The 24,087-nt window shown below is 44.4% G+C and overlaps 1 protein-coding gene and 1 long non-coding RNA gene across 2 annotated transcripts in view; both read left to right on the top strand.

Moving 5' to 3' along the window:
• LOC139054426 (protein Skeletor, isoforms B/C-like) overlaps positions 1–24,087 on the top strand; it is a 358,514-nt gene that overhangs the window by 219,135 nt on the left and 115,292 nt on the right. The window lies entirely within an intron of this gene.
• Positions 1,272–14,345, top strand: LOC139054427 (uncharacterized). The gene is made up of 4 exons (XR_011511207.1): positions 1,272–1,423; positions 2,954–2,995; positions 6,123–6,327; positions 9,011–14,345. It is a non-coding gene; the product is annotated as an uncharacterized lncRNA (long non-coding RNA).

The raw sequence follows: 24,087 nt of genomic DNA, 5'->3' as shown, positions 1-24,087 counted from the left end.
CAAGAGGGCATAGAGTTTACACTCGGCCTAAAGTTAGCAGAAACACCCTGCATATATATATATATATATATATATATATATATATATATATATATATATATATATATATATATATATATATATATATATATATATATACACACACACAGTTTGAGAAGACAAACGTCGCTACAAGCAGTGATAAACAACCGATGATTGGACGCATCCTGCATTTCTATCGGCGTCATTATAAGGGGCCAATGCCCTGGCTGAGTGTTAGGAAACGGCATTGCATGCCTCCATGTTAAAATGGTCAAGGTGGCGGGAACGTTAACAAAATTCAAGTCTGGGGTTTGACGGGCCAAAACCACGCTTTGATTATGAGCCGCACTGTAGTAAGAAACTCCATATTTATTTTGACCATCTGGGGTCCTTTAACCTGCACCAAACGCACAGCACATTGGCGTTTCTGCATTTCCGCCCCATCGAAATGCAGCCGCCGCGGTCGGCATTAGATCCCAAGCACTCGGATTAGTAGCGCAACACCTCAGCCACTATGCCACCACGGCGGGTGCGGCGGAGAAAGCAGTGAACATCGTTTTTACAGAGTGCGTTTCGCTTAGATGTTACCTGTTAGCGCGCTACAGAACGAAACGAAAAGCTTGGCGGATATGTACAACATGCTGCTCATATTTCACATGGAGGCCAAATTCTTTTCTGTGACCTAGACGGAGTGCTGGCGAATGTGTTTGGAATGTGCTCGGCCAACAAGCACAATCTGCGCTGCTATACGTTCTCGGTGACAACTCGCACAGCGCAGAGGCACACGCACAAATGTTTAAAGAATGGGACGACAGACCGCCTGCAGTTTGCCATGACGTCGAAATAAGAAGCACAAATAGCGACGTTTCTGTACTTTTGTGGTCAATAGTTCAATTCGCACGGTTGCGGCACGCATTACTTTTAAAAAAAATTCCAAACGACGAAAACTGTGCGCGCAAAAATTAGCACGGCGTTTGCGACGTTTGAATTTGGCGCCTTTACCCGCGCATCCCATTAGCTCCGGCCGGTGCACTGCGTTACTGCGCCAAAGAAAGTAGTTCATCAAAGAAGCGAAGCAAAAAACTTTCATACTCTTGCAAATTGCAACAATTGTTCAGTATTAACATGAAATTACAGAATGCGTTATCAAATGGTACAATTCATGATAATATAGGCGTGTATTTGTATGAGTGTACACGTATAATTGCGCGTTTGAGCTGTTGCTGCTTGGCACATTTCGGCGAGTGCGTGCACGGTGTTTGTTTGAGAGCTTCCCGCGTTTTCTGCGTTCTTTGTGTGCTTCGCTGTGACATCTTTGGAATATTCCTGCGTGTTGCTCGCTTTTTATGGGCTCGTTGCCTCGAAGATCGCCATGATCGCCTCCGACTCGGCGACATTAACGGTGAGTGAGTGTTTCGAATTTCCCTTGTTCGTGCATTGCGATCGACGCGGTGAACGGAAGCGCGGGAATTATTTCAGCGCTTGTGCGTGTCTTCCGCGCGCCTCTTTTCTAGTTTTCATTCCTAGTACTATCCTTCCGTTGCCAGAATTGGTTGTACAGCACTAGATTCGTGGTATATAACATGGATCTTTGTCCTGGTTTAACTTTGCACTCCGCTTGTGGTGACGTAAGGCAGCTATGTGGTGCCAGCTAAAACAGAGCATGTTGTACGCCATGATTTCTGATACGGTGTTCGAGCACCGATTGAGTTAGCCTTATTAATGAGCGCGAAACAATGCGACGTGAAACCATCTGATCTGTACTGTAATCGGAAGATATTTCGATTGCGCCACGCTAGTACAAGGCGTATGAGTGAGCTGTAGCAACGGAGGGGGCGGGCGGTGGGATCAGCGAAAATGTATTCTGTTGCGCTGTTCCCTTCAGGATCAAGTGACTCCGCGGTGCTTCAACGCCACTCTGACACGCCGTGCGGCCGATGTTCGCGCTATCGGAAAACACAGAGGAGGCTGTCGCGCAATAATAATAAAGAATTTGAAGGGTGTACATGTGATTCTATGCGATACGTGAGATAGAATAGAGGGGGATGCCACAGATTGCTGCGAAATCATCGAGTTATACGCCTTGCCAACCGCGTGTGTTTTGTTTTCCACCAGTTCGCGCGCATTCAGCTTTCTTTTTTCATCTTCGTTCGACGCCATCGAGTGCTTCGCCCAAACGGCTTCGCGTAGGCGCTCTTAGCATTCACGGAAAGGCAGATTTCATGGCACTTCAGGTCCTACAACATTCAAAATAATGTAATTTCGTGAAATTGCAGCTTTTCGCACTTCAGTAAGTGATTGATTTAACAAAATTTTAAAATCAGTAAAGGAACGAGATGCCTGGCATATCTGCCTTGTCGTCCCACTGGGTTTCGAGGCGGCATGTATACGTTATCGGCAACATAAACATCAATAATTAGCATTGTTTCTTGTGACCATAGAAGTAGCTAGTTATGTCGAAAAGCTATTTTTGCTTTGAATCCGAGCACAAAAGAGTGAACAGATTGAAAGGGGAGTGCATAGTTGTGAACTAAATGACAACGCTTTGCCACAAGCTTGGAATAATGCATTGTCGAAAGAGCAGTTCTGTGAAATTCTTTCTTTGAGAGTAAGCAAAACTTCAGTAGCATCAGGTAGACGGGGAGTAAAAGAATGCAACACTGTGTTTTTATATGAAGAAGCTGCCTTTAATATGTGGCCATAACAGTTCAGTAGATGCATGGAAATAATTTTTAAAATAATAGAGGGATGTGAAATAAATTATTTGACAAGCTCACACTGCCATTGGCAAGAGCGGCCACACTTTAGTGTATTCAATGACTAGTTATTTGTATCCGTCCATTTATGTCAGCCTAATGGTCCATGTAGCTCTTTTGATTGTTGCTTTTGCTGCATCGTGGCTTCACATTTTAATACTGACATCTTTTTTCAGATTCAAAATGAGCTGAGAGACACCCAAGCTGGAATGCTAAAGGTGAATTCTTTGGCCATCCATTCTGTAGCGTCACCATGATCAAATACAGTGATGCAGTGAAAATGTATTGCAGGAAGCAGAAAAAACAACATTGCTGATGCAACTGCAAGGCATTTGCTCCAGTGATCAATTGGTGCAGAGTGCCTTCATTAGGAGACAGTGCCTTTAAGCACTCAGCTGAAAGACTGCAACTGCACCGGGACTGGGAGTGAATTTCAATGTCACTTGTGAACTATTAAAGATAGAATGTGCCTTCTTCAGGGTATATGCCTGATATGAGAGCGGCGTTCAAAAACTTAGTGTGGACATTAGTGGTCTACGTGAGTGCACATCTTTCTAGTTTTACCAGAACGAAGGTATGACCTATGTCATGCAGCAGTGCAGTGCTAGAGGTATCAAACCAGAACAGCAGCACCCTTTGAGAAAGTTGGGTGAAGAACGAGCAGTGATCAGGGCTTTCTGCATTTCAAGGGCCAAATTCCAAAACGATTGATGCCGAGCTGGACGGTGTGAAGTGCCGGTCACCACATACTTTAGCCAGCATAGCATGAATCTCCTTGGCATTATGCCTCGTTAGGATACAGAAATTGCATCACTGCTCATAAAAAAATTGGAAATTGGGAGGTTGAGGGGAAGTGGCAGGGCTCCCCTCTGGAGCAGCCAGTGCATGCCCATTGCTATACTGATAATCCTACCTTAATGAGAACCAGTGATGCATGTTAACCTATTACGCAGCCAAGTGCATTCCTTGTTTTGTATTAAGGGTACACTAATGACACCCTAAATGAATTTAAAATAAAGCATCATTTTAAATATCAATTTCTGTAAATTTCTTGGTAATTGCTTGATTATTAGAGAAAATAAAGCTCAACGTTCAATTTTCTGAGTATCGCCCCAAAATCTTTGTGCTGACATCTCATTGTCACATCGTGGATTTCAAGTATTTTTACAAACTTGGGTTGTATTGTTTCAGTAAAAGTTCCTGACGGTTTTTATTTTAAGTTTTTGGAATACGATGAAGAACATATGTGTAAAAAAAATTGCTGCACCTGAACAGACATCATCAAAATCCATGACGTCATAGCAAGCGGGTGTGGTAACTTCAAGGCAGCTCTGCCACCAATCTTTCCTCTAGCTGCTTTTACAATTTACTCAGCCTCTTGTCACGGTACGAGTGAATCTCTTGAATTGTAGAAAGGTCATTTACAGATACATCTAAAATAATTTTTCTCTTTAGTGCTTTCTTGCCATAGTTGCTTAGGGGTGTTGGCACAGCGCCGCTAAGCACGAGGTCACAGGATCAAACAACCGCATTTTGATGGAGGTGAAATCCAAAACTGCCCATGTACCTTGCAGCCTGATTTGGTAAAAATTAATCCAGAGTTCCCCACTATGGCGTGCCTAAAGCCTGTTTCACATGCAAGCGAAAATGCTTGCAAATCCTGCCGCCGCGCCGCAGAAATTGGTTTCAAGCGGTGGCGGGAGCGGCAAGGTTCGGGCAAGTTGGAATTTCATCGCAGTGGCAGAGCGGCAGCACTGCTTCCGAATGGCCCACTTCGACACTTGACCATCGGAGGATTAGTTCTGGAAAGCCTGCGCATAGGACGATGTTTATTTACTTGCTACGCGTGGTACAGGCAACATGCCAAGAGAGCTTTTCAACGAATTGTTAAATTGCTAAGCGCAGGATATGTATTTATAAAATAAAAATTTGAGATGCAGGGACAAAGCAATGCTTATGTTGGTAGTCGCAAACTACCGAAACTGGCTGAAAGTCCTGTGTTTTATGCCAGCAACATTGCTATTCGCAGCAGCGGAAAATGCGCCGCGGCAATGCATGTGAAACGAAACTTCGCGAAAAGCTTCGCAGCGCCGCGCCGCTGTTCGCTCCATTCGTTGAATCGCTTGCATGTGAAACAAGCTTAAACATCAGATTGTCGTTTTGGCACTTAAAACGCCGAAATTTAATTAATTTAATTTTACTTTAGTGCTCCTTTAAGCGGTAGAATTCATGATCTCTGCAAAAACTCATGCTCAAAGTATTTTCCGTAAAGATTAAATAAACAGTAGATATAAGTGTCTATTTATATTTTGAATTCTGTGATACGTGATGACTATTAGTGGTACAACGAGACAGAATTGTAATACAATGTGTGACGGCACGATGATGCACATCGAGGAAATGACCGAGTCTCCCCAGAGGTCCCTGACATGGACATCAACTGACTGTCCACAAACTTCTGAGTTCACTCCGTGATCTTGTGCAGCCTGTGCGTTGCGAGTAGATTAATTTTATTGAGATTTAATTTACTGTCCTTGCGGCTTATGTACATTTCATACAGTGGAGTGGAATCTCGCATTACTTCTGGAGCACAGCAAGCGAACGTGATGTGTAGTGGTAATCTTAATAATGATCGACAATCATGTCCCACTTCGAGCTCCTAATGCTGCTTGCCAACACAAGCAGCAGCATATGCTCAAGATAGCGTGAAAGAGATTCATTGAAAAGTGGCATATGCCCAGGGTCGCATACCCAGTCACCTAAGCTGTTCCAACGGTTGATATTGAACTCTTCCCTAAACATAGCAGCCCAATCTCCCCATTAGACCATGGGCTACATATTCACGCAAATGGATGGGACAATCGAGACAAACACCTGAAAATATGAAGTATCCCAAGAATGGTAATCACAATAAATAGTACTAGATGTGCATTAACGCAAGCTCTTGGGCCAGTTGGTGCATGATGAACTTGAAAAGGGGGGGTACCAGCAAAACAAAGGACGCGCACACATGGAAAAGGCGTTAGACAGGGGCGAACGCTGGTCCGTCCCAATGTCCGTCCATGTCTAATGCCGTTTCCTTGTGTGCGTGTCATTTGTGTTTCGCTGGTACTCCCCTTTTTCAAGTACTAGATGTCTGGATACTTTGGTTTATTATTCTTGTTTGTGCTGGATTGTTTTTTTGAAACATGTGGCATCCAGACAGCATCAGAAGCTTGTAAGAAGTCAAGTTTAGCGTTCTAGATTTGCAACAGGTACTTTTGTAATTTATTTGCAGTAGGGCTGTTGTGTGAATGTACTTGAAAGGCTTAAAACTGTTTTGCTAACATTTACTTAAACATGCAGGTTCACATTGGCTGTAAGAGTGCACATTCAGAAGGTTATCCTGGCCCAGCTTACTATGGCCTGCCATGGTGGACCAGGAAAGTTTGCAAGGGCCTTGCTTCACCATGTGTTCACAGAGGAGGAGCTCATGGGCCATTTGGGCTTTGGAAATAACACCAAGGGGCAACAGAGGCTCTTGACCCCATCAGGGTCAGTGCTGTTATAGGCAAGTACCATATATCCTTTCCGGTTGCATTTTTACATTCACATTTTTTTTCTAAAATTATGAACTTGCCATTGGCATAACAAACGACTTTCATGTAGCCCGTGTGTGCAGTTGTGTGCTACAATAGCCTACCATTTGGAATGACTGTTCATATGATCTTAAGTGCCTAATGCCGCCATACTCAAATGCTTCTAAAATTTAAAAGCCGCCTTCACTGCCGAAAGTTTTTAGCATCTCCACCAAATAAAATGAGCTGCATTTGTGCATTAGCAGTGCTACTTGGCTGTCATTGCAAGGAATAGTTGTCTGTGAAGCACGCTCCAAATCTTTTGGCATGGAGGACATGGTTAAGTAGCCTGAAAGTGTTATTCTAATACACGAATTGTGGAGAAGCTATGCTCAAGTGTGGTTACTGCTGAGCTCGAGCAGGAGCACGTTCACCAAATTGCAGAAATCAAAACAGCTCTCCATGTTCTGAGATGTGAAACAGTAGTTTCACCAATTTTAACAGACCACATCAAATCAAAGTTGCTCCTATCTTGAAGGAGGTCCATGTGATCCGACACAGAAACCTTTCAGCAGAGGGAACCTGAGTGGTGTGGCAATTTTCTTCTGGTAGTTTCAATCAAAGAAACAACAGGGAGAGAGTTGCCAGCTTCACTGTCAACAGTACTATGTTTAGTGGATGCTTACTTATTCTAAGCACCTAACCTATGTCTCGTATTTATTAACATGCACTTTATCACTTTGTATTCTAAGATATGAAAAAAATATTATGTGGCTTTTCCCCATATACTTCAATAAATGGAGAATAGGCTCTTGGGGCCTAATGTATAAAGCTTCTTACAGACCATCGGACATGTCCACTACTCCCATTCTGAAATTATTATTGTTTCCTGCTTCCTTACTTCACCTACCTGTTAACAGGGTTATAACAGGGTTATGAACCATTGCCAAGTAGATTATGGGCTTAAATTTATCAAAAAGATGAATGGGCTTTTCTGTCGCTCTTGTTTAGCCCGTTGAGGATCACATTTTGGGGAGAAATATGCCTCTAATTTAGGAGTTATATATCTTTTGTGGTGTGCACATACTCAAAACTTTCGAATTGAATAGTGTCCTATTCAATTTAGTCTTCGAATGGTCACTATTTGTAAATGTGAGTATATTCTAATATTTTGAAACACCAATAAAACACGAAATTTGAGCCACAGTACGGTAAATTTTCACCTCCAATAACATATTGTAGACATAAAACGTAAGAACTTGTAAGAATAGCAGACCAGGCTACGTTACTAAAGTAGCTGTACTTGAGAGGCTGTACAGCAATCATTTATGCTTACTGAAGAGTCCTGTGCATGTGAAGAAACTTTTTGCTGCTCCATTTGTGCTTTTAATAAACAGCTCTTCATAACATAACAATGACAGAAACTTGCTAACTTTAAGAATACTAGTATGTGAACCTCATCTTACATTAATTGTGATATCAGCTGTTCATTATTCAGAAGCTATCCAATATTTGATTTGCTTCTGGCATTATTCGGTTCAGTCTCAAAAATCACTTTTCGCGCATCCTTAATATTTTTATTGCAGATTTAAGTTCTTCAGGGCGACTTTCCGAGAAAATAAACTGGTAAATAATGTTTTTAAATAACAATAAAGTGGCAATACCATTTCAGTATTTGCAGTTTTACTTGTTCTATTTTTTATGCAGGATAAAGCAGCATAGTTTTTTGTGTAATGAAACTTACAAAAACTTGTGGCAACACTCCCAAATTAGTGCAATGACAGACACCAAGGAGCTAAGTGAAAAATCAGTTTGGGAGAAACCCAAGGAGCGACAGCACTATAAGAATACTTTCTAGAAGTCTCAGAAGGTTGCAGCACCTCCAGTGGGATGCTAGGCAACACTTTGTTCTGAAAAGGCATATTTTTCAGAACGTTCCGTCACAGCCACCGATGTATGGCAGTGAACTCTAAAAGGGTTAAAGAAGTCAGTCCTATGGCATATGGCTCTTAAAAGACAGCATTTCTTCGTATCTGTCACATTCTGCATGTGTCATGCTAAGCAGCTTGGTGCACAACTACACGGAATCCTCATTACAACAGTAATTCAGTCGTTGAGGCAGAAACCATACTTCACTGTAAGCAGTGTCTTCTTTAATGTAGAAAGTCCTAAGTCATTGTAAGGCGAGAAGTACGTTCCGATTGGTTGTGAACTCAGGAAACCTAACATCAAATGAAGCTACACTCAATTCTAGTGACATGACACTATTGTATTTGGAGCATGGAAAAGCAGTGAAGTGCTGCACATTTTAATTATGAAGTTACAAAAAATAATTTTAGTTGTCAGTTCAGGTTTATTTATGAACGACATGAATTTTTTTCACCATTTTGTTTCTCAGCAAGCAAAGTTCACATCTTTGACATTGAAGATATTCATAAAGTTATATTGCTACAGTGTTTTGTTCCTCTTTGCCCTTTCCTGCATTTGACACTTAGTGGAGTCCTGTGCCACACTAAATAAATTTAAATGGTCATGCTGTAAAGCTGTACCCGTGGAAAATTGGAATAAAGCAACACAAATACATAAATCAATTTCATTATAACGAGGGCATATTGCATGCCATTCTTTTGCATGTGGAAGTTGCTTTTTAAAACTTGTTCTGGCTTGTTTTTGCAGGCTTCACGTGTCGCAAATTTCCTGGTACCAACATGCCCTATGTAAAGAACGCTGGCCTCGCTTCTCGCATGGGACCCTGCCCCTTCACCTCTGAAGAGCCCAAGTTGGACAGCTCAAACCAAAACACAAGTGTTGTGCTCTTGTAACTCTCGACATTCTTATGTTTTATGTTAGTCTCCTGAAGGACCCAATTTGGATTTCTCAAATGAGCATACAAATGTTGTGCCTTTCTATGGCTTGACATTTTTATGTTAATATTATTTATGTTAATTATGCTAGTCTCTTGAGAAGCCCACATTGGATTGCTCAATCCAGAATACAAGTGCTGTGCTTTGTTATAGTTCACTACATTTTTATGTTAGTTTTTGATATGGTTCCAGAAAGGATAGTGTTTCCTTATTAATATATTTTTTAAGTATCTTAAGTCATTTCATGCCAAACCGCCCAACAATTTTTTCGAGAACTGTTCCATTATGGCAAACCATTTCAAGTTTGCTTGATTTTGAGTAGGTACAGCGAGAAAATGTTCGAGAAAATTTGCTTTCATACATACTCTTAAGTCATTCCAGGTCAACCAACCAGCGTTTTTTTGGCCATCACAGATATAGTTGATGCTCCGAACTCTTGCTCCCCATTTATTTTCCTTAACAAAAATTTTTTTGAATTTTGGCAAAAATTTATTGTTCTTGCCCAGCTAAGCTAGAAGCCACTGATACACGTTTTTTCTGAAAGGGAAATTGTATGATCCAGATATTCAGATGGTGTTCATGTCAAGAGACTGAAGTGGTGACTGCCAGAATTTGCAAAGTTTGAATTTTCTTCTAACGTAGGGAAATACAGAAGGCACAAAACGAATATAAAATCAGACTGGTTGACTTGGTATAGCTGCAAAATATTTCAAGCCTTGGAGGTTCAGTTGATCAGCTAAAAAAACTAAAGTTGAAATTTTTTGCAAGCTTCGTGTTGAAGGTAAAAAATTAGCTTTGGTGGTTGGCACAAAAATGTGTCACCCATCACTACACAGCCGTACATGTCTGCTATGCATGTGACAAGTAACAAAAAGTTATTATTCTTTAAGTGCGATAAATTATTTTTTATAATGTTCATTTGTGGATCACACATACAGCATGAATATATGAAGCCATGTCATCTAGCAAGGAAAGGTTGTTAATATATTAGCCACAAGAACTACTCAACAAACTGACTGCCTTTTTTATCATTACGAAAGCAGGTGACATCAAGCGCTGCTGCTGCAGTCTCAACTCGTATTTTTTTTAACTTGAACGCAAAAAGTGGTCGCCAATGGTGTCTGACCACATCAGACTGAACATGGCACATATGACTTTCATAGATGAGCATATTCCAGCTCTGAAACAGTGGTAGCAAACAACACCACAAGAATTTGTTCATACTCATGTAGGTTTTCAGTCTGAATTATGAAGGTGTTTTCTACTTGCATCATCATTGGGCTTCAGGGAGCAGGGCACAAAGTGTCCTGCTCCCTCTATGTTTCATTGCAATGCGACATGCCCTTTAAGATGCTTTGTATGAACAATATCAGTGCTCTTTCTGGATTTACTGTCTACATAATAGCTGATATTTCTTTTTCTAAACTGCATGGAACATATCTTTTAGCACTGCAGGATTCCCTCACATATTTATTACGTACGAGGTCTGTTAGAAAAGTATTCGACCTTTTTTTGCGAACACCTGATGAATATGAAACAAGCACGTTTTCATCAGCCGCCCTTGAACCTTTGTGCGCATGCACGAATTTTTTCCCACCTGCCAATATCGTGAATTGCTGAGACGCATCGTTTGAATGAGGTAGTACAGTGTTCTCGTCAATTTTTTATTGCACGGAAAATGGCAGAGCGACTGGAGCAGTGCTACTGCATCAAATTTTGCCAGAAACTGGGCGACAGCCAAGTGGAAACCATCCGGAAGATTCAGGCTGCTTTCGGTGACTATGCTATGAGCAGCACAGAGATTAAGGAGTGGTACAACCAGTATAAAGACGGCCACACATCGGTGGAGAGCGAGCCACGCTCCAGTCGGCCATCAACATGCCGAAATGACCAGGTCATTGCCGAAGTGAACCCCGTGGTGATGCGGGACCGTAGTGTAACTATCCAAGAAATTGCGGAAGAGGTGGGCATCAGCACATTTTATCCACATTCCATTATCACCGAAGATTTGGCCATGAAGAGAGTTGCGCCGAAATTCGTTCCCAAGCTGCTCATGGTGGAGCAAAAGCAACTTCGTGTTGAAGTCTCACAGACATGTTGAATTCCACAAACAGTGACCCCAACTTCATGAACACCATAATCACTTGTGACAAGTCTTGGGTGTATGCTTACGACCCGGAAACCAAATCCCAGTCGTTACAGTGGAAGCATTCCACGTCGCCAACCAAAGACCGCTAAGTGTGCAGCAACGTCAAAGTGTTGCTGACTGCTTTCTTTGACTCCCGCAGTGTGGTACACCACGGATACACACCACAGGGTGAAACAATCACTAAAGACTACTACAGGGATGTCCTCCATGGCCTATGTGATGCTGTATGGAGCAAGATACCGAAGTTGTCAACAGGAAATTGGCACATCCATCACGACAATGCTTTTCTCGCACTTGATTCAGACTTTTTTTGGCGAAAACCCAGACTCCTGTAGTTCGACAGGCTCCTTGCTCTCCTGATATGGCGGCCTGCAACTTCTGGCTGTTTCCCAAAATCAAGGGGTCATTGAAACAAGCGTGATTTCAGACAAGAGAAGACATTATGGCTGCAACGACAGCTGAGCTAAAGTCCATTTGGAAAGAGGCCTTCTCGGAATGCTTCTAACAATGGCAGCACCGCTGGGAGAAGTGGCTGGATTCCCAAGGAGACTACTTTGAGGGTGATTAAGTTTCCAACGCTTCAGTTATGCCAGTTTTTTTTCTTCAGCCAAAGGTTGGATACTCTTCTAACAGACCTCGTATTGATATTTTATGTGCAATGGCTGTATGGTTTACCTGGCCCACACCAAACACAAGCCTCGTTGCATTAGAGCATGTGTCCCTTGGCAATAAAATGCAGACCCTAACACCGCTTCTTTGTCATCTGTGTTGCATACGAAGCCGGCTTTGTCGTTTGCATTCCCGGCCAGCAAGCTGTGCGCACCTCAGAGAAAAGTTTGTGCCGACAAAATTTCAAAAAAGAATTTCTCGCATTTAAAAATGCCTTTTTTAACTTCACACATGCATAGCAGACATGTAGAGCTATCCAATAATGTATCGCATTTTTTCGCCAACTACGAAGGCTGTTTTTTCCTTGAACATGAAGCTTCTTGCAAAAGATTAGAATTTTTTTTTTACAGGCGATCAGCTGAACCTTCAGAGCTTCATATATTTTTCTGCTATACTATGTCACCTGGGCTACCATTCTGTATTTAATTTCTGTCCTGTGAATTTTTTCTGACGAAAAAAAAAACTACCGGATTGCAATTTGACTCATTTTTGCCGGTGCCAAAAGCAATTGAAGTATTCAAATATTTGAAAAATTGGCTATTTTGGCAGTTTCATCACTTCACCGTATTTCCACGCACACCATTTGAAGGCCTCGATCAATACAATGTGCATTTGAAAAAAAAAAGTATTTGAAGCATTTGAAAAAAAAAATGAAAAGCTAGAGGACATTTGATGTCCTCTAGCTCAGCTGAACAGGAAAACTAAACTGTCACCTAAAATGCTACAAAATATCTGGCAAAAATAAATAAAAGTGGGTAACGAGCTTCGAACTCTAGTAAACATATGGCAATGTTTCAGATATATGTGCGGTGTCAAAAAAATGCTTGTCAATTCGGCATGGAATCGCGCACCTGCAAGTGCATCTGTGCCATTTTTAGAGTTCAGTAAAAACGGCATTTCACATAACTTTGTAAAAATGGTTTATTGCTATCTAAAATACATGAGTAAAATTAATAGGTATAAGTCGGCTTAAATTTAATATGCAACGAAACATCTCCAGTAATGGCGATGATGTGCCTTTCATGTTTACATAAAACCATATCTTCTGAATTCTTTCGTTTTTTGTGGCAGCGAATAAAATTGAAATGGAACTCGCACAAGGAGCAACTTTGCTGTATTCCAGCACATCTCTAATAGCTGTCTTTGTTTCATATGGAAATCTGAAGCAGTTAATATGAATAAGTCGCTTGATATGGAATTACCTGTGCAGGAACGTTATCATGGCAGAAAACACAACTGGATCATGCAACAGCAATGCAGCATAATAAACTGCTCCCATAAGCATCACTTGTGATTGCCATGTTTCAAAAGTATGTAAGGTTTACTGAAATTGGCGCACACCATTCAACCAACATATAAGGATTGTACAGTGATCCTTTTTCAGTTTTACAGATATTTAAGTTGTCTGCCAGGTAGCATAATTCTTGTTCTTGAGCTGGATTATTCAGAGGTGGACATTACTAGCACAAGAAATGAAAACATTAAACTGATTGTCATAAATTTATTAATTCACTTATAACATCACAGCACATATTTCAGTTTGCAAATTGTAGCCAGTGAGTTTTCAAGACATTCACTTGAAATTAATTTCCAAGATGACACCAGTTTCGAAATTTTTCCATAAATGTGAGAGAAATACATGGGCATTCCGGTTACTTTTGTGCTTCGATGCATAACAGTGCGTTTTGTTAAAAAAAGTAAGTGCTACAGCAGTGCATTTCTACAGTCAGTTTGATGGCATGTGTCTCGTTGCTAGTGTCATTCTGGAAATTCATTCTAAGTGCATACACCTTGTAAAATTACCGGCTACAATTCGTAAAAACTTTATTAGGAACTGAGTTTTTGTTAATCAGCTGACTATGGTGTCTTGTTTCTCATGCAAGTAATGTTTGGCACTCTGTATCTAGAATTATGTTAGCTGCAACAGTCAGTCTTCAATTAGTTCCTTGAAACTTAAAGATAACCACCCTGCATATCAGGTCTCAGTTGAGTGCTGTGGGCACAAGCAAATTGTGCCATGGTTATAGTACCACTGGCTACCTAATAGAGAAAGCAAGTACCTTTTTTGAGTGTTCTTATTTAGTCATGCCAGTCTGCTTGTAAATTTTTTTATTTAGGCATTTATTTTTTAGAATTTATTTCTTTTGGTAAATGTGTTTTACTTGAGAGCCACACTGACTACATCTTCAGTATTCAATTTTGTTATGGTGTCAAGCTGCAGGAAGTTTGTACTGTGCGATAGTTTTTAAGAAGTTTCTGATCTCAAACTACAAATGGTTGTACATTTACACAGATGTGTGGTTACAAATAAACAGTTCACCTAGAAAAATGGTTTTTGTCTGCATCAGTTCAACACTCTTGATTTTTCAGAGGACCATTCACTCTGACAATTGAAAAAAGTGGCATAACAGTACTGCTAGCAGTTTTACAATATGGTTTATTACAGGCAATCTAGGAGCATGCTTTTGAGCCCAGGGTGACAGAGGCCTGCGGTACAAAATGCCTGTATTTAAATTTTATCCCTATCCTCTCATAGCAGACATACCACCGTGATATCAAAGGTCATTATATGCAACATAGCTCAGCAGTATTTTAAGGTAAGTGCAGGTTTAAACTGCTAAATACCCAGTGGGGCATAAAGGGCTTTCAACGTAATTTGTGTTGATGTTCAACAGATCTGCAACAATTCTTCCATGGGGTTTCAATATTGACGAACTACACATTTCAACAATACCTCCATGGGCTTTCAATTGAGACTCAACACATCTGCAACAATGCTTCAATGGGCTGTCAACATTGACAAACAACACATTTCAACAATACCTCAATGGGCTTTCAATTTTGAGCTTCAACAATGCTTCAATGGGTTTTCAACATTGACAAACAACAAATTTCAACAATACCTCAATGGGCTTTCAATTTTGAGCTTCAACAATGCTTCAATGGGCTTTCAAGATTGACAAAGAACACATTTCAACAATACCCCAATGGGCTTTCAACATTGACAAACAACACATCTTCAACACTGTTTCAATGGGCTTTCAAGAGTGAAATACACCATCGTTTCAACGATATGCCAATGATCTTTCAAATTGAGAGGCCACAATGATGTTTCGACAAAATGTCGCGGGCCAATTATCAACACTTGTCAACAATTTCCTCAATGATGTTTCAACAATTCCCCAATGATCTTTCAAGGTCATTTGTTGACGTTGACCAATAATATTTCAATAACCTTTCAACAATTTTTTTTGTAAGGGCGCCGCCGTCCCGAAGAAGTCGCGAAGCCAAGACTACACCGACGAAAGACGATTTGACGACGCAACGTTCCAGCTTCAGTTCAACACGACGCAGCCGTGATCCGACACCAAGACCCAACTGCAACGCCAGTTAAAGAACCACCGACCTCGACGTACTTCTAGACGGCCACGCAGTCACTGCCTTAGTCGACACAGGGGCCGATTACTCTGTAATGAGTGGACACATCGCCGCCCAGTTAATGAAGGTTAAGACTGCATGGGAGGGTCCCCAAATTCGGACCGCTGGAGGACACCTCATTGCGCCAACTGGAATCTGCACGGCAAGAATTACCGTTCATGACCGGACTTACCCTGCCACCTTCGTTATCCTGCAACAGTGTTCGCGAGACGTCATTCTCGGCATGGACTTCCTGAACCAACACGGCGCAATCATTGACCTGAAGTCGAAGTCCATAACGCTGTCGGAAGATCGAGCGATACCACCGGAGAGCTCTAGTAGTCACCGTGCCTTAAGTGTGCTCGAAAGTCAAGTCAGCATCCCGCCTCGCTCCAGCATTGTCATTTCCGTAGGCACCAAAACGCCTGCCGACGTAGAAGGCGTCATCGAGGGTGACCAACGTCTACTGCTAGACCGTGAAATTTGCGTTGCAAGAGGGATCGCTAGACTGCATGGAGGGAAAACTGAAGTGTTGCTGACAAACGTCAGCCAGGAGTTCAAGCACATCAACAAGGGCACCACGATCGCGTACATCGAAGAAATTCTGGAAACCAGTAATGCATTTGTCCTTTCGGATTCCGCCGCATCTACCCCGACGACCATGGTTCCCGAACCAGACTACGACATTAACCCAAGTCTCTCCGTGATTAAGCAACAGCAGCTCAAAAGTCTGCTCCAACGATACAAAGGCTGCTTTTCGACGTCTTCGAGGATTCGACAAACACCAGTCCCCAAGCATCGCATAATTACCGAGGAAAGCGCTCGACCACTCCGCCAGAGCCCTTACCGAGTTTCGCCGCGAGAACGTGAAGCTATAAGACAACAAGTCGACGAGATGCTGCGCGACGTCATCATCCAGCCGTCGAAAAGCCCGTGGGCATCTCCTGTTGTCTTGGTGAAGAAAAAGGACGGCACCTTACGTTTCTGCGTCGATTATCGTCGACTGAACAAAATCACAAAGAAGGATGTACACCCCCTACCACGGATAGACGACGCATTAGATCGGCTCTGCAACGCAAAATACTTCTCGTCGATGGATCTCAAGTCTGGCTACTGGCAAATAGAAGTCGACGAGAGAGATCGCGAAAAAACCGCCTTCATCACGCCAGACGGCCTCTACGAGTTCAAGGTCATGCCATTCAGACTCTGCTCGGCGCCTGCAACATTCCAGCGCGTCATGGACACGGTGTTAGCAGGATTGAAGTGGCAGATCTGTCTTGTTTACTTGGATGACGTCGTCGTCTTCGCCGAAAATTTCGACGATCACCTTAGGCGGCTTGCGACAGTACTAGAGGCCATCAAGTCATCAGGGCTCACTCTGAAGCCAGAAAAGTGCCGCTTCGCTTACCATGAGCTTCTATTCCTAGGCCACGTCATCAGCAAGTCTGGAGTTCGCCCCGACCCACAGAAGACAGCTGCCATTGCAAAGTTCCCGCAGCCCATTGACAAGAAGGCAGTGCGTAGATTTCTTGGCATGTGTGCCTACTACAGGCGATTTGTCAAGGACTTTTCACGTATCGCTGAGCCGCTGACACAGCTAACTAAATCTGACGTCGAGTTCAAGTGGGAAACGCCGCAGGCCGACGCATTTCAAGAACTCAAACGACGCATGCAGTCGCCGCCCGTACTTGCGCACTTCGACGAGCACGCCGATACCGAAATCCACACTGACGCCAGTAGCCTAGGCCTCGGTGCCGTGCTAGTCCAGAGAAAAGATGGTCATGAACACGTGATAGCTTACGCTAGCCGGTCGTTGTCAAAAGCGGAAGGCAATTATTCTACAACCGAAAAGGAATGCCTCGCCATCGTTTGGGCTACAGCGAAATTTCGCCCGTACCTATATGGCAGGCCATTCAAAGTCGTCAGCGACCATCACGCTTTGTGTTGGCTAGCGAATTTAAAGGATCCTTCAGGACGGCTGGCGCGGTGGAGCCTAAGACTGCAAGAATATGATATCACTGTAACCTATAAGTCCGGACGAAAACACTCTGATGCCGATTGCCTATCACGCGCCCCCATTGACTCGCCTCCGCAAGATGACGAAGATGACGACGCCTTCCTCGGCATTTTAAGCGCAGAAGACTTCGCTGAACAGCAGCGAGCAGACCCGGAGTTGAAAAACCTCATAGAGTATTTGGAAGGGCACACCGACGTTGTCCCAAGGGCATTTAAGCGAGGATTATCGTCGTTATCGCTTCAAAACAACCTACTCGTAAAGAAGAACTTCTCACCAGTGCGCGCCAACTACCTTCTTGTTGTCCCGTCAGGACTGCGTCCAGAAGTATTGCACGCCCTACACGATGATCCAACCGCAGGGCACCTTGGATTCTCTCGGACGCTGTCGAGGATACAGGAAAGGTATTATTGGCCGCGCCTGACCGCCGATGTCGCCCGTTATGTCAGAACATGCCGAGACTGTCAACGACGGAAGACACCACCGACAAGACCAGCCGGATTACTCCAGCCAACCGAGCCTCCTTGCCGACCATTCCAGCAGATCGGGATGGGCTTGTTGGGACCCTTTCCGACGTCAACAACCGGAAATAAGTGGATCGTCGTGGCAACGGACTACCTCACCCGCTTCGCTGAAACTAAAGCACTACCGAAAGGTAGCGCCGCCGAAGTAGCGAAATTCTTTGTCGAAAACGTCCTGCTGCGACATGGTGCCCCAGAAGTCCTCATCGCCGACAGGGGAACGGCCTTTACAGCGGAGCTCACCCAGGCCATTCTGCAATACAGTCAGACAAGGCACAGGAGGACAACTGCCTACCACACAGAGACGAATGGTCTTACGGAGCGGCTGAATAAGACCCTCGCCGACATGCTGGCAATGTACGTCGACGTCGAACACAAGACCTTGGATGCCATCCTGCCGTACGTAACATTCGCTTACAACACGGCGGTGCAAGAAACAACACAGATCACGCCGTTCAAGTTGGTTTACAGCAGGAACCCGACGACGACGCTCGACGCCATGCTGCCGCACGTAACGGACGAAGAGAATCTTGACGTCGCTACCTATCTCCAGCGCGCCGAAGAAGCCCGACAGCTCGCCCGCCTTCGAATCAAGAACCAGCAGAGGACCGACAGCCGACACTACAACCTCCGACGACGCTTCGTCGAGTACCAGCCCGGCGACCGTGTTTGGGTATGGACCCCGATACGCCGACGAGGACTGAGTGAGAAACTATTGCGACGCTATTTCGGACCCTACAAGGTCATCCGACGTATTGGCGCACTGGACTATGAGGTCGTGCCAGACGGCATTTCGCATTCACAGCGACGTCGCTCACGACCTGAAGTGGTCCACGTGGTGCGTCTTAAACCATTTTACGGACGCTAACGAACTTTCCTTATTTTGCTTTTTTCTTTGCTATGAGTGCTTACTTATTACTTTCGTTTGTTTGCAGCATCGGGTCGATGCTTTTTAAGAGGGGGGTATTGACACGTGTACTTGTCGTTATCGGGCGACAAGTTTTGCCGCCGAACAAATGTTATCGCACAGCGCGGGACGCGCCTGCATGTATCCGAAGTTTCTGGAAAGTTATCGATGCTTCTATCCGCTGTCTGTTGTCGCCGAACGTTGTGTTGTCTGATTTCATCGCTTGACACGAATGGTGTAGAACATTTTAGAAGGCATGCGGGTCCCAACGTTTAATCTGGAACATTGCTGTATAAAAGCCGACGCGCTTGACCCGCAGATCAGATTTTCGACGATCGCCGACTGTGTTCGCCGCTATCGTTGCGCTTTAAGTGTAGCCTGTTTTGTGGGCACAGGTTCGCCCAATAAAAGCTAGTTTTGTCTTTCACAGTACTGCTACTGTGTTCTTTAACGTCACTACCACGTGACAATATTTACAAATATGGCAAGAAAGAAATCGGGACGGAAAATCTGTACGATACCACTGCTGGCTGTGCCTTGCTATTTGAACACCGATTTGACTGACTCAGGACAAAAAAAAAACATAGCAGAGCAAATATCCGCAAAAGAATGAGGCGCATGTGTATGTTGCAGCAAAAATCCGGAGACGACTCAGCTCATCGTAATGTAATGTCAAAATGTTCACCCTACAGTACCCGTAGGGAGCGTTAACCTTCCAGAAGCCCTGGGATTCAAAGCGGGTGGCAGAATTAATTGTTGAGCAGTCCTAGAGACGTTCAGAGCATCGGTGGAAAAAAAGCAAGGAACAGATAGAAAGCTGTTTATTGAAAAGCAGGGTATATATTGATAGAGCTGGAGTCGTTACAGTCATAGGTTGCCGTACAGTTAGAGATAGAGGTTTTAATGAATAAAGAAAGGTAGAGTATAGATGGTCAAAATGCCAGACTAGCGGCAATGGATGCATACAATACGTGATTAGCTTCATCACGGACTCTTTGTCGCTGGCCCGTTTTAGAGGTGAAGAGAAATTATCATCATATATGGACGTGCTCCTAAATGGCATTGACAGCCGAAACTACCCGTCCACATGGGACAGCGTTCAAGTTAAACAAGCTAACCTTTATCCCTGGCCGAGAGGGGGTCGGGGTGCACCTCGTCCCGCAGGTCGTCACGGCCAGAGAGTGCTTCTATTCGCGCGAGTTTCGAGAGAGACATGTGGGGACTTTTGCTGGACGCTTCTGCGAGATCAGGGCAATTTTTACTGGGGACTGTTGCTTCTATTGTGCCTAAGTACTGCGCAGGACGGCGCACTAAAGAGACGGCCGACAATGTCTCCTAATGGGAAACTATAGTATCTGTCCTGAATATGTTGTCTATTACTGACAGATTTCTGTTATTAGGAAAGGACTACTCGAATTGGCAGAGCAACAAGTCAGACTTAATTGCGGCAGACATTGCTTCCGCGGGGAAATAATCACGTCTATTATGACGGCAAGACAATAGTTGACTGTCGCACTACCGAAACTACTGTCCCTCCAAGAGATGCATCTGCTCTGACGCCAACGTTATGTCCAAAATATACCGGAAGAAAATTCTATTCCGTTTTTTCTGCCATGACGCCTTTTCCGTTTTGCTATCATAAAGGTGTAATTGAGAGCAATTTTACACTTGTCGTTCTCAACTACGCTGTGGAATGGCAACTCGCACATCATACTTGCCGTAGTGATGACCAAACGACCTCTGCCAGTGTCAGTACACCTTCGTAAGATACCGTATTTGAAGAGTCAACACCTCCAGGAGGCGCGATTTGGATGATGTAATGCAGATGGCACACACCTTGGGTGAACATTGTACGGGCAAACAAGGCAGAATGGCACATTTTGTCACGTGCCGAGTGCTTCCATGGCGAGCGCGTCGCTCACTTACAGAGCAAGCGTGTTCGAGCCACAGGGCGCCTCAGCAGAGACTCAGATGCGCATCAGATGCGCGCGTGCTCTCACCTACTACGAACGGCTGAGGGAAATTGGAAGGGGTGTTTCCTTTTGTGTCCGCTTCTGGGTTGAGGGAGCCGCTTTCCAAACCAACCAACGTAATTCTTATTGAGCGACCCCTGCCACTCGGCGTCAATGTGCAGTATGGAATTGTGCTCGTAGCAAGTCGATAGCCGACATTCGAATTGGGGAAACAAAGACGCTACAAAAAGCTTCGCTTAAAGTTGATAGCCCATTCACGGCAGTTTTGAGAGAGCCAATAAGCTTTACGAAGTGGCACGTATTATCGTAATAATCTTGATTACAGTGAGACTTAATTAAACAGCCCGGTCAGATAAATAAAACTCGACCAGTGACTTTGATTGGTCGCGCAATCAGTATTGCACAGTTAGTTTAAGCGAAACTCTTTGTTTAGTTACCACAAGTCAGACGGAACTGGAAGAGATTCTTTTGACGCCAGCTCAGAGAGATCTGCTCACGTGTCAGAAGGACGCACCGTTCTCAAAGCCGGTCTTTGTCCAAAGACAGTGTGCCTCAAGTGGCCACAACAGTGCGTAAGCGTTTCTACGGAGCACCCGAGAGGTTTAACCGAACCGATATTTGTTGGTGACTACGTGTCAAGCATTTGCCTGGTGGAGAGTGGGCTGGCGCCGCTTCAGCCAGGACTCGCGTGTACACACTGCAAAAAGCTCATCTCTCTGGGTGGCGAGCCGAACAAGTCGAGCGGCTACCAAGCGTCCATCAGAATTATTTTTTCGCACACTTGTAGAACGCCCCTTTGATTTTCGGCACTTGAAAATAGCATGTCAATGAGTAACTTGACGAGCAAAATTAAAGTAAAAATTAATTTTAAGAAGAATTCCGTTTAATAACACTGGACGGTTCTTCAATGAAAAGATCAATTCATTTATCATTTCTTTTTAGTTCATGCCTAGTCTACGCCGCACTAAAGGCCCGTTCACACTACACGAAATATCCGGCGAGCGAAGCGGATTCGGCCGCTTTTGACGCCGAGGAGGGCGGAAAGCGGCGCGGGGAAGGTAATCGGTCCAGGACCCATTTTTTCTGCTTTCGCCGCCGCCGGAAGTTGCCTTTTGACGTCACAACCCGTCTAATCTCGACATGGCAGCCAGCATGTCTGAGCGACCGGCTTTCTCCGTGGAAACGGCGCAATACAAGCAGACGCAACAAAAGCCCGCGAACGAGAGGCACACACGTGAACCCTCGTCTCGTACGCGAAGTCGCGAAACCAAAAAAGAAACTGCCGCGAAATCTCGCTGTCGTCGCGGAAAGGCTTGAAGCGGCTGCGGATCCGCCGATGCACGCGTCAACAGATGAGAACACGCTCTCTTATTTCTGGCGAGCGAATTCGCTTCGCTCGCCGAATTTTTGTAGTAGTGTGAACGGGCCTTTAATGCGAATCCTGCGCGCACGCTGTCGGCGCGACTCGGACACTGCTGTCTTCTGTGCGCAAGCGCAGCCCTCGCCACGCGACTTCCGGTTCGCGAGCTTTGCGCTGGGCCTCGCCGTCCGAGCGACGAGCAGCCGGCAATGGCCTCGCCGGGCTTGCTCATCTTTCGGTAGATGTTGTAACACATACATTTTGTGAAAGGTCTAAGCGGAGGGCAGGATGTACTATGATGAGCAATATGAAAGGGAACACAGGAACGCGTGGCAAACAGCCTCGAAACAGACTCGGACCGACACGTGGATAGCGCTGTGAAAAACAAAGGGTGAAAGAAGGGCGCTCTTCCACTAACTGTTGGCACTCCCACCATGCTGGCATTTCTACAAAGCAGCAGCTTACGTCATTTCGCCGATAATATGGTATCATCTGACAGCCGATAAGACGGTAATCGTCGCAGTGACTTACACCGTTTTTTTTCTTTCATTCATTCCTTTTTTTTCGCGCTACCGCTTGATAGTACTCTTAGGCGAAGCTTGCCCTGTATTTAAAACCGATTCTTTATTTGAATCGACGCACCCGGTTGTCAGTGGCACCTCGAACAGCGGCGGCGCTCGAACCAATGACGGCAGACGAATAGAATAATTGATAAAATAATGAATAATTCAATAAATAATGAATTGATAAACTGTCTTTCGTGCGACTTTGTTGCACCAAGTTCATTCAGAAAACTTCACTCTACAGCCATTCTACAGTCACTCTACAGTCACGCTACAGCGGCCCACGCAGAGCAGTCAACTGTGACTTTGTAGCCTCAAGATGCCTCGAGTGCCTCATAAACAGCGGGAAGATATGATAGAGAGAGAGAGAGAGAGAAAGGCAAAGGAAAGACAGGAAGGTTAACCAGAGATTATCTCCGGTTGGCTACCCTGTATTAGGGGAGGGGAAAGGGGATGCAATAGGTGAGAAAGAAAGAAGAATAAAAAAAAGGAAAAAAAACCTACGCACACACACGCACGTACACACGAACTATTTCTGTGGGCACTGTCACGCAACCCGCAAAGGCATTCCTAGTCTTATGCAGTGTCACCGTACAGTCCTGCGCCACACAGTGTACTGTCACAATTTGTCAGAAAGTCCCGTGTCTTTCAAGTATCGCAGCAGCGCCTTCATAGCGGATCGCGCTGATGTTCGCGTAGGCCAGGTTCCAAGGATCTTGTGTTCTGTCATTGGGCGCTTGTCCAGTTTGTCTAAGGTGGCTGAGAGGACAGTTCTTTGTGGGTTAAAACGAGAGCACTGACAAAGAAGATGCTCGATCGTTTCGTTGCACCCGCAGAAGTCACACAGTGGGCTGTTGGCCATTCCGATAAGGAAAGAGTAGGCATTTGAAAATGCTACTCCAAGCCATAAACGGATAAGAAGGGTGCAGTCACGTCGTGAAAGCTCGGGCGGAATATGGAGCTGTAAATTAGGGTCCAGAGTATGGAGGCGTGCACTTGTGAAATCGGATGAATTCCACTGGGCTAATGTCAGGTCACGCGCAAGTGCGGCAAGTTTTTTCGCTCCGTCGGATCTCGAAAGAGGAATGGCAACGCAGTTGACGCCGTCATGGGCAGATCGGGCAGCTGCGTCTGCTCGATCATTGCCATGTACGCCACAGTGACTAGGCAACCACAGATATATTGTATCGTGTCCTTCGTCAACTAGTCGATGGTGGACTTCTCTGATCTCTGCGGCGAGCTGCTCATGTGATCCATGGCGCAGAACTGAGAGTACACTCTGTAGGGCTGCCTTGGAATCACAGAAGATTGACCAT

This window comes from Dermacentor albipictus, chromosome 1 (genome assembly GCF_038994185.2).
Source record: "Dermacentor albipictus isolate Rhodes 1998 colony chromosome 1, USDA_Dalb.pri_finalv2, whole genome shotgun sequence".
NCBI lineage: Eukaryota > Metazoa > Arthropoda > Arachnida > Ixodida > Ixodidae > Dermacentor > Dermacentor albipictus.
This window is presented reverse-complemented; position numbering and strand designations above follow the sequence as displayed.